The sequence below is a fragment of the Papio anubis genome, chromosome 8 (assembly GCF_008728515.1).
Source record: "Papio anubis isolate 15944 chromosome 8, Panubis1.0, whole genome shotgun sequence".
Taxonomy (NCBI): Eukaryota; Metazoa; Chordata; class Mammalia; order Primates; family Cercopithecidae; genus Papio; species Papio anubis.
The window spans coordinates 128,862,634-128,878,583 of record NC_044983.1 but is presented as its reverse complement, the minus strand read 5'-3'; the positions used below and the strand labels follow the sequence as shown (position 1 = coordinate 128,878,583).

The following is a 15,950-nucleotide window of genomic DNA, read 5'->3' as shown; positions in this document are numbered from 1 at the left end:
CTGGGTGGGATACACTTGTGTGTCAGTCTAGTCTTCAATCTGGGTCATAGGAAATGTCTCTATATCTAGTATAGGCCCTTCTTAAATTGTTGATAGTCCCATTGCCTTCAATGAAGCAGATAGTTTCAACTTTTGTCACTTTGTTCTTTTTCTCCAAGATTGTAGCTACGATGGAATGCGACCTACCTGCCTGGCGAGCAATAACCATCACCAATTTTCCACCTCCGTGGTCTTTAATCACTTTTAATTTCATTTCCAGCTCAATCACTGATATGGTTTGGTTGTGTCCCCACCCAAATCTCATCTTGAATTGCTAGTTCCCATAATCCCCATGTGTCACGGGAAGGACAAGGTGGAGATAATTGAATCATAGGGGCAGTTTCCTCCGTCCTGTTCTCATGATAGTGAGTTCTCATGAGATCTGGTTTTATAAGGGGCTTCTCCCTTCACCGGGCACTCATTCTTTTCTCTCCTGCTGCCTTGTGAAGAAGGATGTGTTTGCTTCCCCATCGGTGGTGATTGTAAGTTTCCTGAGGCCTCCCAAGTCATGCTGAACTCTAAGTCTATTAAACCTCTTTCCTTTGTAAACTACCCAGTGTCAATCATGTCCTTCTTAGCAGTGTGACAATGGACTAATACAATCACTCAATGTGGCTTCTCTTTGGCAACATTAGCTATGGATTCTGTATGCTTAGGGACCATGAGGAACAAAACAGCATGAGATTAAATCAAGCACAAGAGAAAATGATGCAATCAGGAAAAAAATGAGATGAATAAGGCTACTGCCGGTATGACACAGAATACTGTTTTACAGTAAACTCTTGGTTTTTATAAGCAGAAGAAGCACACTCTAAAATGATTGAAAGTATAGTACAGTAAATATATAAGCCTGTAACATAGCTGTTTATTATCATTATCAAGTATTATGTACTGTACATATTGTGCTCGCCACACTGGCGGTGCAGTAAGTTTGTTTATACCACCATCACCACAAACACATGAGTAATGCGATGAGTTGATGTTATGCCAGCTACACCACTAGGTGACAGGAATTTATCGGTGCCATCACAGGGGACCACCGTCATATGCGCATTCCTTTGTTGACCAAAACGTCATTATGCAATGCACAACTGTACATGTGAAAAATGTAGCTGGGTTCCGCCAAATAGTTTTGCTACCTCGAATGTCTGCCAAGATTCTCAGAGTCAGGACCATGTCTCCTACATTCCCTCTAATGCAACATCTCCTGGAGGGCTGTCCTTCTGCATGGTCATTCATGAGGTGGGCTCAGCCCGCCTGCGCAGTCCATTCAGTGTTGGATTGGTGATTCATGACTCTGTCGATGAGGCCTGTCTGTGAGATTCCTCGCCTGGAAAAAATAAAACACCTGGTGGAACCACAGTGGGAAGTGAAGCTGAAAAGATTGTTTCCGCAATTGCCAGGATGCAGAAAGGCTGGGGCCATAAACATGCAGAAAACTCCAGAACAGACCCCAGGATTTAACAGAGAAAGCCTGTGGGCAGAGAGAGAACAGAGCAGAGAGGGGGAGGGCGGGCAGTGGTGGGGCCAGGAGGGAGACAGAGACACAGAGATGGGCTCTCTCTCCTTCCAGCTTGTTTTCAGCTTCAGTCGGCACATCTCTACATTAAAACTCTTTTTTCTAAGGAAACTTGAGTGAGTTCCTCACAGTCCCAAGAGCCCTAAGGAAAACACTGTCTGAAACACAAAACACCATGTGCTGTGCCCAGCACCTCTGAACTCATCTCTCACAAGTGAGGCAGCCCTTTTCTTTTCTGCACAATCACCCGAATGGGATCAGAACCCATGAGGATCTTTCCACTCTGCTGTGCCAAGAAAGGGGGGTAGGGAAAGGATGAAATCAATTTCCTTAACCATCATTACTGAGAGCTTTGCTGGTGCTCCAAAAAGGTAGGAGGTGGCAGCATGCAGTAAATCAATGTCAGGGTTCCCCAGGGACCCGCTGTGCAGACACTCCCAGTAATGACTGTGACTCCTTGTTCTCTGGCAGGATGTGATGGGAGATACACTCAGGGTGACAAAGAGAAATGCATGCACACACTTCTGACATACAACCCCTGGAAGGGGTCTTAAAAGGGGGTGTTAAGAGTGCTACTTGCATGGAATGTCACAACTCAGGAAAAAAAAAGGAGAGGGAGAGGCTGTCCCTGTTACCTGGGAAGAAACATAACAGAAAGAAAGTGGGGCTTTCAGAAAAGGCCTTGCCCAGGTTAACCCTTCAGAGATCGGCTAAAGATGCATCTGATGTACAACCTTTTATTCAAATAAGGTGGTGATTTATGTGTGTTTCACCATAATGTCAATTAATAAGGAATTTCCATCTCACTATAGAGTCATCCAGGAGAACTTCCAAGACATGGTCCTGAAGCCTCCCTCCAACCCTGAGAATGTTGGTGGGCATTTGAGTTAGCAGAACTATTTGGCAGAACCCATACAATCTACACTATTCATATATATAGTCATGCATTGGATGACATTTCGGTCAATGATGGACCACATGCATAAAAGACAGTGGTCTCACAATACACTAATGTAGCTGAAAAACTCCTGTGCCTAGTGACCAGAACATCAGCTCAATGCATTACTCACGTGTTTGTGGTGATGCTGGTATAAACAAAACTACTGCACTGCCAGTATTGCACATATAATACGTACAGTAAGAACTCAGCTAAAACTGAGCTGCTTTTGGTTCTTGGCTGCAAAGTGAAACAGCTGGATGACCTGGGGCTCATTACTTGCCAAATCTGATCCTCTTTCCATAGAATCTACTAGGATATACTAGTGTAGTCTAATATGAGTATAGCATTTTCTATTTTTCAAATATGTTCCCATACATTATTTGATCTATACAATAAACAACACTTTTGTTATTTCATCCAAAAACTCTTTATTGGCCCAGATGATATTTCCAGCCAAAGCTAAAAGTCTGGTGCGTGTTAGAAGCTCTTCCTTGCTGGAAGACGCTGCTGCTGGAGGGGACAGTAGCTGATGCAAGTAGAACTCTCTGCTCTCCTCCTCCCATGCACACAAGCAGTTTGTAGATGCAGGGAACACCTTGACCCGAGTTTCAGAAAGAGAAAAGCCCACAGGATGTGTCCAGGCAGACAAAAGCGCTCACCCCTTCTCTAGAATTCTATCAAAAACCAAGGGCGTCACGCAAGAGGTCTCCGAGCAGGTCCAGAATCTCCTAAAAGGCTATTCATCTTTTCCTTTCCTTTCTAGTAGTTATTTTTCTCATTCTCTCTCCTCCTCCTTTTAAAAGCTGGTTTCTCTTCTACTTTTCTCATCCCTGAATATTTCTCCTTTTCTCTCCCAAGTCCCTGAAGATTTCCCAAACACCCTAGCCCCCATCCTCTAGGGCAGGTCATCTTCCTGCTATGGGCAGGGACCTGGCACTGGAGAAACCCACCATCTACACAGTTGACTTACTACATGTCAAAGACAGTTCCAAAGGTTCTATGTGTACGAATTCACTAACTGATCACAACAGCTTTATCAGACAGACACTTCTTAGGTCGGTTCTCACAGATGAAGACACCGAGGCACAGAGCCACCTAGGCTGGGAGGTTCAGTCACTAGCCCAAGCTCAAACATACGTTGAGTGGCAGTGCAGGATTTGAACCAAGAAGTCTGGCCATGCGGGCCCTGGCCTGAATCCCTGTACTACAGCAGTCCTCTGATGAAACAAAGGCCGAGGGACTCTCCCCTTCCACTGCAAAAGGCTGATCTCTCTCCAGCTGGAGCAAGGGGCGCTGGAAGGATGCAATGACCCTAAAGCCAAACTGTGCCAACTGTGCCTCTTTCCTCTAACATTCCTCCGAAAAGTTGCGAAAGAGGTAGTCTCAGTAAGCGGCTAAGAACCGTAAAACCAGATTTACATGACTTGTGTACAGCATTTAGCATCAAAGCCCTGCACTCTGCCATTCAGTAAAATAAGTCTCCACCGCCCCCGCTTCCCTGTAAAAAAGGGAGGGCTAAATAACTGCAAGCTTAATCCGCAAACCCCAAGCCCCAGCCGCAGCCTCCGCATCTGGAAGGAAAAAGCGGTGGCAGGTCGGGGCCGGGACCAGGGCCGGCCGCAGCGCCCAGCTCTGTGGCTCTGAACGAGGTTCTGGCCGCAAAAGTCCTCCAGCCCACGCTCCTCCCTTCCCCCTCCCTAAATCCCACCTCGAGTCCCGCGCCCTTAGAGGAAATGGGTGGCTCTGCCCGGTCGCCAGCAGGGGATCGGCCCCTTCTCCCCACCGTGCCCCCGACTCGAATTCTTCTGGGCAGTGCCATCCTCTCGGTGCGTGCCTGTCTTCTTCCTGAAACGGACCCCAGTGGCTCCCGGCCCGCCCGGGCGCTCTTCCTTAGCCCCGCCAGCTTGAGGGCGGCGTCGGGGAGCGGGGGGCTCCTCTCGGGGCGCCGATCAGGTCCCCGCGCCGCCGCCGCCTCCTCCGGCGTCTCCCAGGCTCGGCCTCTGCCGAGCCCGCTGCGGTCCACGTGGCTTGGCAGAGCTAAATTCGGCTTGCAGGAAGCCCGGAGCTAAGGGAAAGCCGAGCCGGGAGGGGGGGGGGGGGGCGGGGCCGAACGGAGGCGCCGGGTCGGGAGGGGCGGGCACTGGGCGGAGGAAGGGGAGGGCCGCGCTCAGGGGAGGCGCTGACTGGGCTCTGGAGCGCCCTGGCTCCCGGCCCCGGCCGGCCTGGAGAGGCGGCCGCTCCTTGGTCGCCCCGCCTTTCACTCCCGTTACACCCGGGGGAAGGTGTTCCCGAGCCCTCTCCCACCCTCACCCCGCCTCCTCGCTTCCCCGGCTCCAGCCTCCGCCGGCGGAACCCACTATGCCAGACAGTTTCGACACTTTGCAAAGACAAAGAGCCCTAGACCGGAGGGAGGAGGAGGAGGAGGAAGAAGAGGAGCGGAGAGAGAAGGAAGAGACGATGTGAGCTGGGAAGGGGGCGAGTGTCTGGGACACCCACACCCCTTTATTCTCCTCCGAACCCCCTCATGCCCAAATCCCGGAAACTCCAGCGTGTCTCCAGCCGTGGTGAGTGCGCGCGCGGAGGCGAACCCTGCTCGGGGTGCGCGGGGGCTGCGTCCGCCGGAGTTGGGGCTCGGGCAGTTTCCTGTGGATTCTCGGAGTGGAGGGTTGATTGTCTGGACCCGGGAACTGAAGGGATGGGGAGGGGACTAGGAGGGTGTGACTGCGGAGCTGGGACTGAAGACCCTAGGATTCATAGTGAGACTCCTTCCTTAGCCGCGGCGACCACCCGGGGCTTTGGGAGAGGAAGAAGGTCGGGGTTGAGGTTCGGGCTTAGGGGTCTTTGGCCGACACTGGAGGAGCTGCCTGGAGCTCTGCGGGGAACCTACGCCAAGTCCCGGGCAGCGATTCCCGAAAGCAACCCCAGTGACATTGCACCCGGCACCGGGCTGGAATCTCCCCCGCTGGGGCCGCCCGTGGGAGGAGATCTCGCTGGGTGGCCGGGCTCAGGCGCTCTCGAGCGGATTTGGGGTCACAGGCTGGGACACCGCGGAGGCCGCCAGTGTTCTGGAGGAGCGGCCGTGGGACAGTATCCGGATCGAGTCCCCCAATCCGCTGGGAGCAGGCGAAGACCTGGGAGGTGGGTAGCGCCCCGGGGACGCCTTCAGCGCACACTGCTCCGGATCTGGGGGTGAAGTTGGCACCCGGGACAAGAGAGCTGAACGCGGCGTGGCGGACAGTGGGGGACGCCGGTGGGCCAAGGGGAGCACGGCCCAAGTAGTGTTAGTGGCAAACTCGAAACTCCGAATCCGCCCCAACCCCCTGAGGCGCCGCAGCTCCCGAGAAATAATATGACAAAAGTTAGCAACTTGCCTGTGTCTGTCGTGTATGTGACCTGCGTGGGGGCAGGGCCACCCCTTCTGGGAGCGCGCGGGGACGGACAGCGGTGACACTGGGGCGAGGCGCCCTGGTCAGGGTACAGTTAGTTTGAAATGGGGACGGTGGCGCAACTTTCCGCTCCTCCTTTCTCTGCGCGAGTGTTTAAGCGTGACCTTGCGGGAGGAAGCGCGGCTGAACTTGAGATGGGGGTTGAGCTTGCGCCCCGGCTTAGCACACAGACTCCGGAGCGCGCCTTAGCGTGGCCTTGCAGCCAGGTCTCCCAGGAAGCGTGTGGGTATCGTCTGGCTCTGCTCGTCGCCTGGAGCCCCGACTCGCTCTTCCCTCCTACGCGAGGGTCCTCGCCGGCCGTACCACGAGCGGGGCTCGGTGGTGCGTTCCGCTAGGGGACACGTGCGCGCCCAGAAGCGCGCAAGGGGGTGGGGGTTGGGCAGGTCACTGCGTCCCGTGGGCCGGGCGAGTCCCGCAGAGGGAGACAGCCGTGACCCTGGGGGCAGTGACTGGCTCGCCGCGTCGCTGCATCAGGCATTCGCCCGGCTTTCTCGTGATTGTTTCCGGGCACCCCTGGCCTCTCCCGACTTCTCCCCCTCGCGGGTCCCCAAGCCCCGCAAGTTTGCGACGAGCTGGTTCTCCAGGGAGACAGCGAGCGCCCACCCCCGCTCTGCGGCTGCGTGTGTGTGGTGAGAGGAAGAGATAGGAGGAGGAGGCGAGGCCGACTCGCCAACGAGGAAAACGGGGTGAGAGGGGAGCCGGGTTTTCCAGTAGTAGCCAGGGCGCCTGGCACGTCGTAGGTGCTAACACTGTGTTCACTGACAAGGCCCCAAGGTGGAAGGTGCTGGCAGGAGCCGGGACGCCCCGTTCTTCCCTTCCAGTCTCTAAAATGGAGTTCAAATGTATCTGTCAAGCCCTTTGGGCTTCTAGACGTGCCTGGAGCACCTACTACGTGCGGGGCTCAACTTGCCTGTTCCTAGAAGCTGCGGGCGGAGCCTCCTGGTTTTCTTTCCCGGGCGCTGCCCAAGCGCCCGGAGGCTTCGAAAAGGCAAGGTGCACTGCCCCCTGCCGGCTGCTATGGAAACTGCCGCTTGTCTCTGCGGTGGGGAAGGGGCGCCCAGTGCTGGAGTCCCTCACAGTGCCTTCCCCCACCTCCCCTTCCTGCCCCAAACATTAGGACCCCTGCCGGCTGTTTTCTGAAATCCCATGGTTGGCTGAAATGACTGACAGAGTTTACCACTCCGTGTCCCCCCGCCTCTGCAAATGTCTGGGTACAGCATGCGGTCTCTTCTGGTCTCCAGTCTCTCTTTCTTTGGTCACCAGACTTAACCTCTCGGCGTCTCAGTTTCCATATCTGCAAAATGAGGCCAATAATACATTCTCCAAAATACGTTCTGCAGAATAGACAGCGTGTGGCTATAATACATGTAATTAAGTGAATGTGTGTATATATAGGTAGTTCATACTCTATATGTGTGTATGTGTATACCTTGACTTCAGGTCTAGGGGAAAAAGTTCCATTGTACGCTTTTTGCTAAATAAAGAATGAATAGAGTGCTCCTTCTCCTGCCTTTTCAAAATCCCACAAACCGTGAAATTTGCCTTCCCTGCATTTTTCTGGATCGGCATTTGCTGTTTGGGGTGCGACTGGGCAAGGCCAGGGCCTGGGCTTGAGCAGGGCCTTCGTGGCCTACCTCCCTGGCTGGGAGGCCACAGCACCCCACCCAGGGTGAGAGAGAAAAACAGGAAGTGTTGCTAGAAGTGATGGCAGAGGGTTTCTTAGGGGGTATGGAGTCTGTTCCTCGAAGCTCTGCAGCAGCAGGCGGAAACTGCCTTCTGAGCAGCCTTCCTGATGACTGTGGACAGGGCTGTGCTGCCCCACTTCCCTGGTGGCACTCACAGAATTGGCTGTCACTGATCTGGAAACCTTTCTTATGGGGATGAAGTCGTCTGTGAGCTTGACAGGAAAGAGTCCTTCTAGGTCCTGGGTCTTTGGGGCTGAGGTAGATCTCTGTCTCCCCTCCCCACCAAGCAGCCCCCAAGCCAGGACACCACCCAAAGGCAGGCAGTTGACATTGCCCAAGGAGGAGCCCTCTCCCATGTGTGACTCTGAGCCTTCTGATCAGTTAACCTTGCTTGAGTCAGTTCCTGTGTAGAAGGTTGCTGACTCAAAGGGTTTATATTTGGGTAGAGCTTTGGCCAGGGATCTAAACATTAACCCTCACTTTAGGCCCCTCCTACATCACAAAAAGCAACCAGGAAAGCAAAAAATAAAATCCACCAGTCATCTTGTAAAGCTTTCCAGTGAGTTCTGCATGCCTGTGTGCACACACTCCACAGGCCGATGGAAGAGCTGGCCCGGTCACAAAGAATTCTAGAATAAGACTTACATGCAGCTTCGTTCAGCTGTGTAGCCTGTGTGGAAACTTCAGCATCCCTGCTGGCACACCTGAGGAGCTGAGAGCTCTCTTCTGCTCTAATTTGGTCACAGGAGCCCAGACTGGGGCCCCGTGAGAGCCTGCATTTGAGTTCCAGTGGCAGCGCTGAGTTACTTTGCAACTCGGGTCTGGATCTTAGTTTCACTCTCAAAATGAGAGGCTTGGCTGGGCGCACTGGCTCATGCCTGTAATCCCAGCACTTTGAGAGGCCGAGGTGGATGGATCATTTGAGATCAGAAGTTTGAGACCAGCTGGCCAACATGATGAAACCCTGCCTCTACTAAAAATACAAAAATTAGCCAGGCATAGTGGTGGGTGCCTGTAGTCCCAGCTACTCAGGAGGCTGAGGCAGGAGAATCGTTTGAACCCGGGAGGTGGAGATTGCAGTGAGCCGAGATCGTGCCATGGCACTCCAGCCTGGGCAACAGAGCGAGACTCCGTCTCAAAAAAAAAAAACAAAAAAAAACAAACAAAAAAAACGAAGCTTTAGAGTTCTGCTGCCCGTCACTGTGGGTCCATTAAAAGCTTCTCTTTGTGAAGACAGCCACCACCTCATTTCTGTTTGCTTCAGCCAGCATCACCCTCAAAACCCTCCTGGTATCACAGACAGCCCTGGCTTGGGGCAGCTGGACTGTCTACTACCTCATGCCAAGGGCATCTCCCTTCTCAAAGAATGGCCAGGACCATTCAGAGCCCACACCCCCTTGGCAAAGTAATTTTCTAGCAGTTCTCAACACTAGATTTTTGAAAGGAGTCTCAGAAGTTTCAGACTCTGAGGTCTGAAACCTGACAGAGCCAGGGTGCCATTTGTGGGGGCTCCCAAATTGGTGCATATTGCAGAAAGAACCCCAGTAATCTCACCAGCGCCTGTTTTGCTTCCCATCTACAAGCTGAACATGACCTTAGAAATCGCTTTGGTCAACCCTTTTGCTTTAATGCAAAAATATTGAGGCTCAGAGGGGAAGTCAATGAACTGTAAAATCTGGGGTTTTATTGTTTATTTGGTCTTGTTATTGGTGGTGGTTGGGTTTTGATTTCAGTTGAGCCAACATTTACTGGGAACTTATTACCTTCCAGGAGCACCATGCAAAATGCTGAGATACAGAGAGGAAAGAATACTCGGTCCTTGTTCCTTGCTGTCCCAGAGATCACAGTGCCCTGGGGAGGGGGACAAGGACATACCCAGTCAGGCTGAATGTAGAAATACACAGGTGCTAAGCAAAATGGGAACGGAGAAGGGAAAGGGTCCCTCCACTTTGAGGGACCCACAGAAGGGTGTTCTAGAGATGGATGAGTCAGACTGCAAAAGAGCAAAGGTATCTTCTTGAATACATTCAATATCAAAGCGTCATGTACCCTGTGTGTGCAAAATAATAATAATAATAATAAAGTAAAATAAATAGATTGGCTGTAATCCTGTTCCACATGGTTCTGAAGAGGTAAGGGAATTGGGAATTTTAGAGGTTCAATGCTTTGGCCTCTTTTCCCTCCGTAGGTCTTGATCTCTGGTTTGTTTGTGTGGGAGGAATTGTTGCCTCGCAGCCAGGCTGCAAGTTTCTACACCACGAGAGCCTCCAAGCGTTGGAATGCCCGTGTATAAAACAGAGAGTGGCTGCTTTGCATTAGCCTTAAAAAAAAAAAAAAAAGAACTTAGTGCTTTATGTTTAATGCTCATCCGTGTACTTTATCTCAGATTTTCATAGCTGATTTGGGAGGGTGGGTTTAAATGGCATGGCGGGTGGCAGGTAGGAGAAAGCACCCAGGTTTTCAGGGGGACGCTACTATCCAGGCTGGCTGGGTGAGATGGAGCAAGTCCCTGCATTTCCGTGAGCCAGGTTTGAGATGCATGTGGGTGATCGCCCCCTGCAATGCAGGGGATGCAGGGGACGCCAGGAGGATTAAGGGAGAGGATTCTTGTGGGAGAGTTGTGTGTGCAGGAGTCCCAGAGCCTCCCTGACTCCAGTTGCATTAAGTCTGTGTATAAGAGAAAGTGATCGCTTGGGGCACTCCTCAGGACAGAGCCTGCGGGAAATGGAGGAGTTGACTGAAGGCAGCAAGTTCTGGAAAACGCCTGGAAAAGCACTTTTGAAGTAGGAGGAGGCTGATTTTAAGGTAAGATGGTTTGTGAATGATCCGCCTGGAAGCAGCAAGGCCTAATGACTGTGTTGGGGCAGCATGCTCCTCTCATTCCTATGGGTTATGTCAAACTTCTGGCTTCTTCGTCCCTAGGGCAGGACACAGAATTACTCGTTAGCCAGAGCCCTGGCCTAAGAAGCCACCCAAAGCACTGTTACCAGGAGCAGGGACACACGAGGGAGGTAGGGGGTAGCATAAGGTGGTTGAGGTGCCCAGCATCATGAACCCTGGCCACCTGGCGGGAGCCCTTCCTGTGTGGCCTGGCTGGCCAGCAGGGATGGGACTTGTGTCAAAGTTCAAGGCACCTGCAGTGGACGCTATTGTGGTTCCCACCTGGGACAACTGTTAGAGAGGGCTCTGCAGTTGAGGTGTTTTCTAAAGAGTCAGGGGAATTCCTGCAGGGAAACTGCTGGCCAAGGACACAGAACTCCTGGGCCCTGGCCCTGTCCCATCTGCTCCAGGCTGGGGACCTTGGGCACATTGTTTAACCTCTTTGACCCTCTGTTTCCTCAGCTGGGAGATGGTAGTATAAATTCCCACTCCTTCTATTACAGGAGAGTTAGGAGGACCCCACAAAATGAAGCACAGGAACCTGCCTTGTTGATAAGAATTTTAGCAGCATCTACTTTTTATAGTTTAATGTATACCCAGTAGTGCCAAGTATTTTGAACATCTTATCATTCTGGAGTTCGGCAGGAAGCATTGAATGGAGGGTCTGAATAAAGGTGTGCCTACAGAGATGGTGCCCTGGTTCAGAGAAGTCAGCAAGGGATGCTCTAACACCTGGGCCCAGTTACCACCCCCAGGAGAAGTGGCGCGGCGGGGAATGGGCTAGGGGAACCGGGAGAGCATCGCAGTAGTTGCCAGAAGCCTCTGGAAGAGAGAGACCACAGGCCCCCTCCTCAACTTGGCAGGACAGGAGCCAGGCAGACCAACCCTGCAATCTTGCTCTCCTCTGGCCTGCCCTGTGCAATTCTGTGGCACCAAGATCTGAGCCTACCCAACGGCCAAAGGCAGGGAGCTCCTTGATGGAGCCCCCCAGGTCAGGACAAGGTGGAGGTGGATTAGGAGCAGGCCTGGAGGGCAGATTGAGGAGACACACACACACACACACACACACACACACACACACACACACACAGAGCTGTCATCTCATTTGAATCTGCAACAGCCGGGGGTGGAGAGGGGGTAGTCACAAGATTACCAGTTGGCAGGTAGGATGCCCAGGAACTGGAAGGTAACCCCCTTGCCTAAGGTCACACAGCTGGTGGGAGCCCACATTTTAACCCATTGTATCTTATCAGCCCTAGTAAAGTAAGAACATCCGTTGTAAGACATTGTGAAGACCTTTAAATTGTTATCAGTAGCATCTTAATGAGAAGCAGAATAGTTTAAGTGTTAAGGTTTGCCTGGGTTTCAATCAGAGGTTTATTACTTCATGATCGAATTACTGACCTTTTCTATGTCTCAGCTTCCTCTTCTGTCATGAGGTCACACTTTGTACAGTTGATGTGAAAACTAAACAGGTTTATTCAGTAAAGGTCTCTCAACAAATGTTAGTTTTGATTCCTGAGAAGGTCAAGATTTAGACAGGGTGCTGTGGGGGTGAGTGGTACTCTAACATGGCCTTTTAACCTATTCAGCATTCAAATAATATGATTTGAATATTTGTAGGTTAAAAGTTTCTTTCTTCCAATTATTCTGACGATGTTTGGGTCGTTTCTTCTGACTGTGTGTGAGTGTGTGTGTGTGTGTGTGTGTGTGTATTTTCTCTTTAAAACACATGAAAGTGCCAAAGGACAGAATGACAAGAAATTTAAAGACCTAAATTGGCTTTATTGTGATTCTAGAATTGAGCAACACTTTGTTCCACAAAACAGAATAAGTTTTCCAGTGAGCTGAGCAGAGGAGGTTGGCTTTATAAACAGGACTGAAGAAACCAGAAGCAACAAAGTGTGTATTCATTACATTTAGAGAGAACGCTAGAAAAATAACTGATTAGTTAACATCCGGTTACTTTAGGCTGCAGAAGGATTAGAGCTGAGGGAACTTCATGATCATACCAGTTGACAGTTTAATCCCGCCTATTTGGGAAATTGACTGTCTCCTGATTTCTCAGGAAGTGAGATGACAACTTAGTTTTGTCGATGGCTGTTGTAAAACCTCGGTTCTTGTCTCCTTAGTTTAAAAGAAATTAAACAAGAGACACACGGCAAAGGAGATGCAGCATGGAGCCGTCTATTGCAAAAGAGGCAGGGTATTCTGAAAGTGACATGCAGAACAGACAGTACACTCTGACTGAGGATTCAGGGCGGGCTGTTCGTGAGGACGGGACAGGATTGACTTACTGGGGAGACTCCCTTGATGAGAGCCTTACGCGGTTATTCACAAGGAGGCGGGAAGAGGCGCTACTAGTACGCATGTTCTGGGTGGTCCTTGGGGTGCACGTGTGCGGCAGCCGTACGTGCTTGCTCATATGTCACATGTCTCATTAACATCTGAAATCTCCAACCAGGGGTGTGTTTTTTTGCTATTATAATGAGCAAATATTCAGTCTGAGGACAGGTAAAATCAAAATGTGCATCCTCTTACCGGGGAAATTCCTTACTGGAGCTAACTTGGCTTGAATAAACTGGGCTATAGTGTGAATGCTGTGGCTTCTCATGTTGACCCTGAGGTTGCTGTGCCATGGTTGCCACATCTCGAGGATATGGTTCCGTTTTTGACTACCTATCCCCCCTCAGTTTGGGTTTAGGGACCAGGAACTTTAGCGTGGGTAACTCTATTTTGATTTTCAGTGTGCCCTGTTGGGGCCTAGTGCAGAAACTTAATCCAAAACAATGGCCTTCTATAATTTTTATTAAACAAAGCCTATCTAATCATGTATGATTCTATAGCCCTTAAGGGAGTATAAAATATGACTTAAAAATTACTTGCAATAATTCAGAAAAGCTGAGAAGAAAAGAACATTAGCTCCAAAGTATTTGGCAGAATTAAAAAGAGGGTTACAAATGACTTTTGGAAAGTACACATTAGAGTGTGCAAATAAAGTACTTTCTCTGAATTTCATTAGCTACATTAAAAAAAGAAAAGATCAAACCCAATAGATAGCACTGTAATAGATTTTGCTACATTAAAAAAAAATCCATTTGAATCCACAGTGAACTAAAACACCAGAGTAGCTAAAAAGTCCCTTCATGCATATTTACTTAGCAGAGAGCTCTTGAGAAAAACCCAACCAGTAAACCCCAACCAAAGCAAACCAGCTACTTTCTCTAGCTGAGAGGGTGGAATGACTCCAAAATATTGTTTCAAGCTCAAAAAGCCTAAAACAATTCCACATAAAAAACAAAAATCTATCTAATTGGGCATTTACTTTTTTGGAAATAAAAGGCCCGGTGGGGAAAAAAAAAAAAGAAAAAAACCAACAACAACAAAACCCTTTTGTTAGATCCTTAGAAGACTAGACTGGAGCCCAAAATAAATCCCCTGAATTTGGCCAAGCATTAAACGATTCTATTCTCCTTCCCTGCCTTTAAGGCACTGGAGCCCTAACAAGGGCAAAGAACTCTCAGTGGTCAAGAGCTCAGACACCTGAACCAACCCAGCGACCTTCACAGACACCAGCATCTACAGCCCTGACCCGAGTTGGCCCTCAGTTCAGCTCTTCTGAGGGTCTTCCTGATTTTGTAGATAAAGATGTGGATTCAGGCCAGGCCCGGTAGCTCATGCCTGTAATCCCAGCCCTTCGGGAGGCTGAGGTGGCCAGATCACGAGATCAAGAGATCAAGACCACCCTGGCCAACATGGTGAAACCTCGTCTCTACTAAAAGTACAAAAGTTAGCTGGGCATAGTGGTATGTGCCTGTAGTCCCAGCTACTTGGGAGGCTGAGTTAGGAGAATCACTTGAACCCCAGAGGTGGAGGTTGCAGTGAGCCGAGATCCTGCCACTGCACTCCAACCTGGTGACAGAATGAGACTCTGTCTCAAAAAAAAAAAAGATGTGGATTCAGAGGGGAGAAGTGACTTACTGGCAAATGTCACATGGGGCCCTGCGTGTCTGAAATTATCATTTATACTTGGTGGGTCTTTCTTTTTTTTATTTTTATTTTTGGAGACAGGGTCTCGCTCTGTTGCTCAAGCTGGAGTGCAGTATGTGATCTTGGCTCACTGCAACTTCGGCCTGCTGAGCTCCCACCTCAGCCTCCTGAGTAGCTGGGACTACAGGTATATGCCACTGTGGATCACTCATGGGGAAGGAATAAGCCCAGACCTTCACCAACCATGCAGTTCTATCACACTCGTCCTTAGTTTATGCCTTTAGAGTCTCCATCAATCACCCTTCCCACTCTGAACTGTAGAGGGGTACACAGCGCAGTGAGGTGACTTGATCAACATCTGCTCGAGTGTCTGGGAAATGGCAGATCTAGGCCTCCAGCCCTGGTAGAGCTACCTCGCTTTATTCCCGGCACCCCAGTACCTTACAGCCTCCACCTCACCCCCGTGCTCCCTCCTTGACTGAGCGTGAGAAAAGTGGCAAAAACAACAACATAAATCTAAGTCTCTACATCCTCATTAGATCCTAGAGTCAGCTGATGGAGCCCAAATTATCATCACAACAATCTAACATAACACAACCACTGCAACCACCATTTACAGTTCATGTGAAATAGGAGTGAACCGGCACCAGAAGCTCATTTGGCCAAGAACCAGCTTTAGCATTAGGAAGTCAGAGAGCTCAGTTGCTACCTGTGAGACAGGGAAGGCAGTGGAGGGTTCTGATGGTGAGACCCAGGTACGTGTGTCTCAGTGGAACCTCCACAAAGCTCAAGGAATTCACGGCACTCAGAGACATGTAGTTGGGTGGTTTGCTCATTATTTAGTTATTTTGCACGTAAATCCTGTTCTTGCAGAGGTGGAAATCAGCTTCTAAGGAGTTGGAATCAAAGTCAAGCAACAGAGGCCAGAGGGGAGAAAATCCTGCAGACAGTTTGGTGACAGGGTATCTTGCTTGCATATTTTTTGGGGCAAACTGATTAACTGGCAGCACGCAAAAAGATGGCTCTGGGAAAACCTTGAGTAAGGCTTCACAGAAAATAATTTCAATTGATTGTATTTTCTAGAAAACTTTAAGAGTTTATGCATTCTACGTGACAGGCTGTCTGGGTGCTGTCTGCCCTCCACCTGGGCTGGGCTGGATTGCCTACTTTACTTCATTAGAGTTTCTCACTCGTTTGATATGGGAGCCTAGTCTTTACAGTGACTCTCTGTAAAGTGTATGTTTCCACTTTTCCCTAATCCCAGTTTATAGGTGTGGAAACCAACGTTTAGAGAGGTTAAGTCACTTAACAGAGGTCACTTAGCTAGAAAGTGGCAGAACCAGGATTTATAAGCGCACCATTTCTTTCCGAAGCCTGAGACCTCAGGCCCCATGCAATGTAATTCCCAGGTCATCCTATATCCCTGGCTCAGTGGGGACCCTGGAAGGGAA

General features: G+C 50.2%; 2 long non-coding RNA genes across 2 annotated transcripts in view; one reads left to right on the top strand and one right to left on the bottom strand.

Moving 5' to 3' along the window:
• Positions 1-886: 886 nt before the first annotated feature.
• Positions 887-4,319, bottom strand: LOC110744016. Its single transcript, XR_002524027.2, has 2 exons — positions 4,207-4,319; positions 887-1,369 (listed from the first exon to the last, which is right to left on the bottom strand). It is a non-coding gene; the product is annotated as an uncharacterized LOC110744016 (long non-coding RNA).
• Positions 4,207-15,950, top strand: part of LOC116276416 — a 38,539-nt gene continuing 26,795 nt past the window's right edge. Inside the window, exon 1 of the long non-coding RNA XR_004185946.1 lies at positions 4,207-5,062. This is a non-coding gene — a long non-coding RNA (uncharacterized LOC116276416). The remainder of the gene's footprint in view (positions 5,063-15,950) is intronic.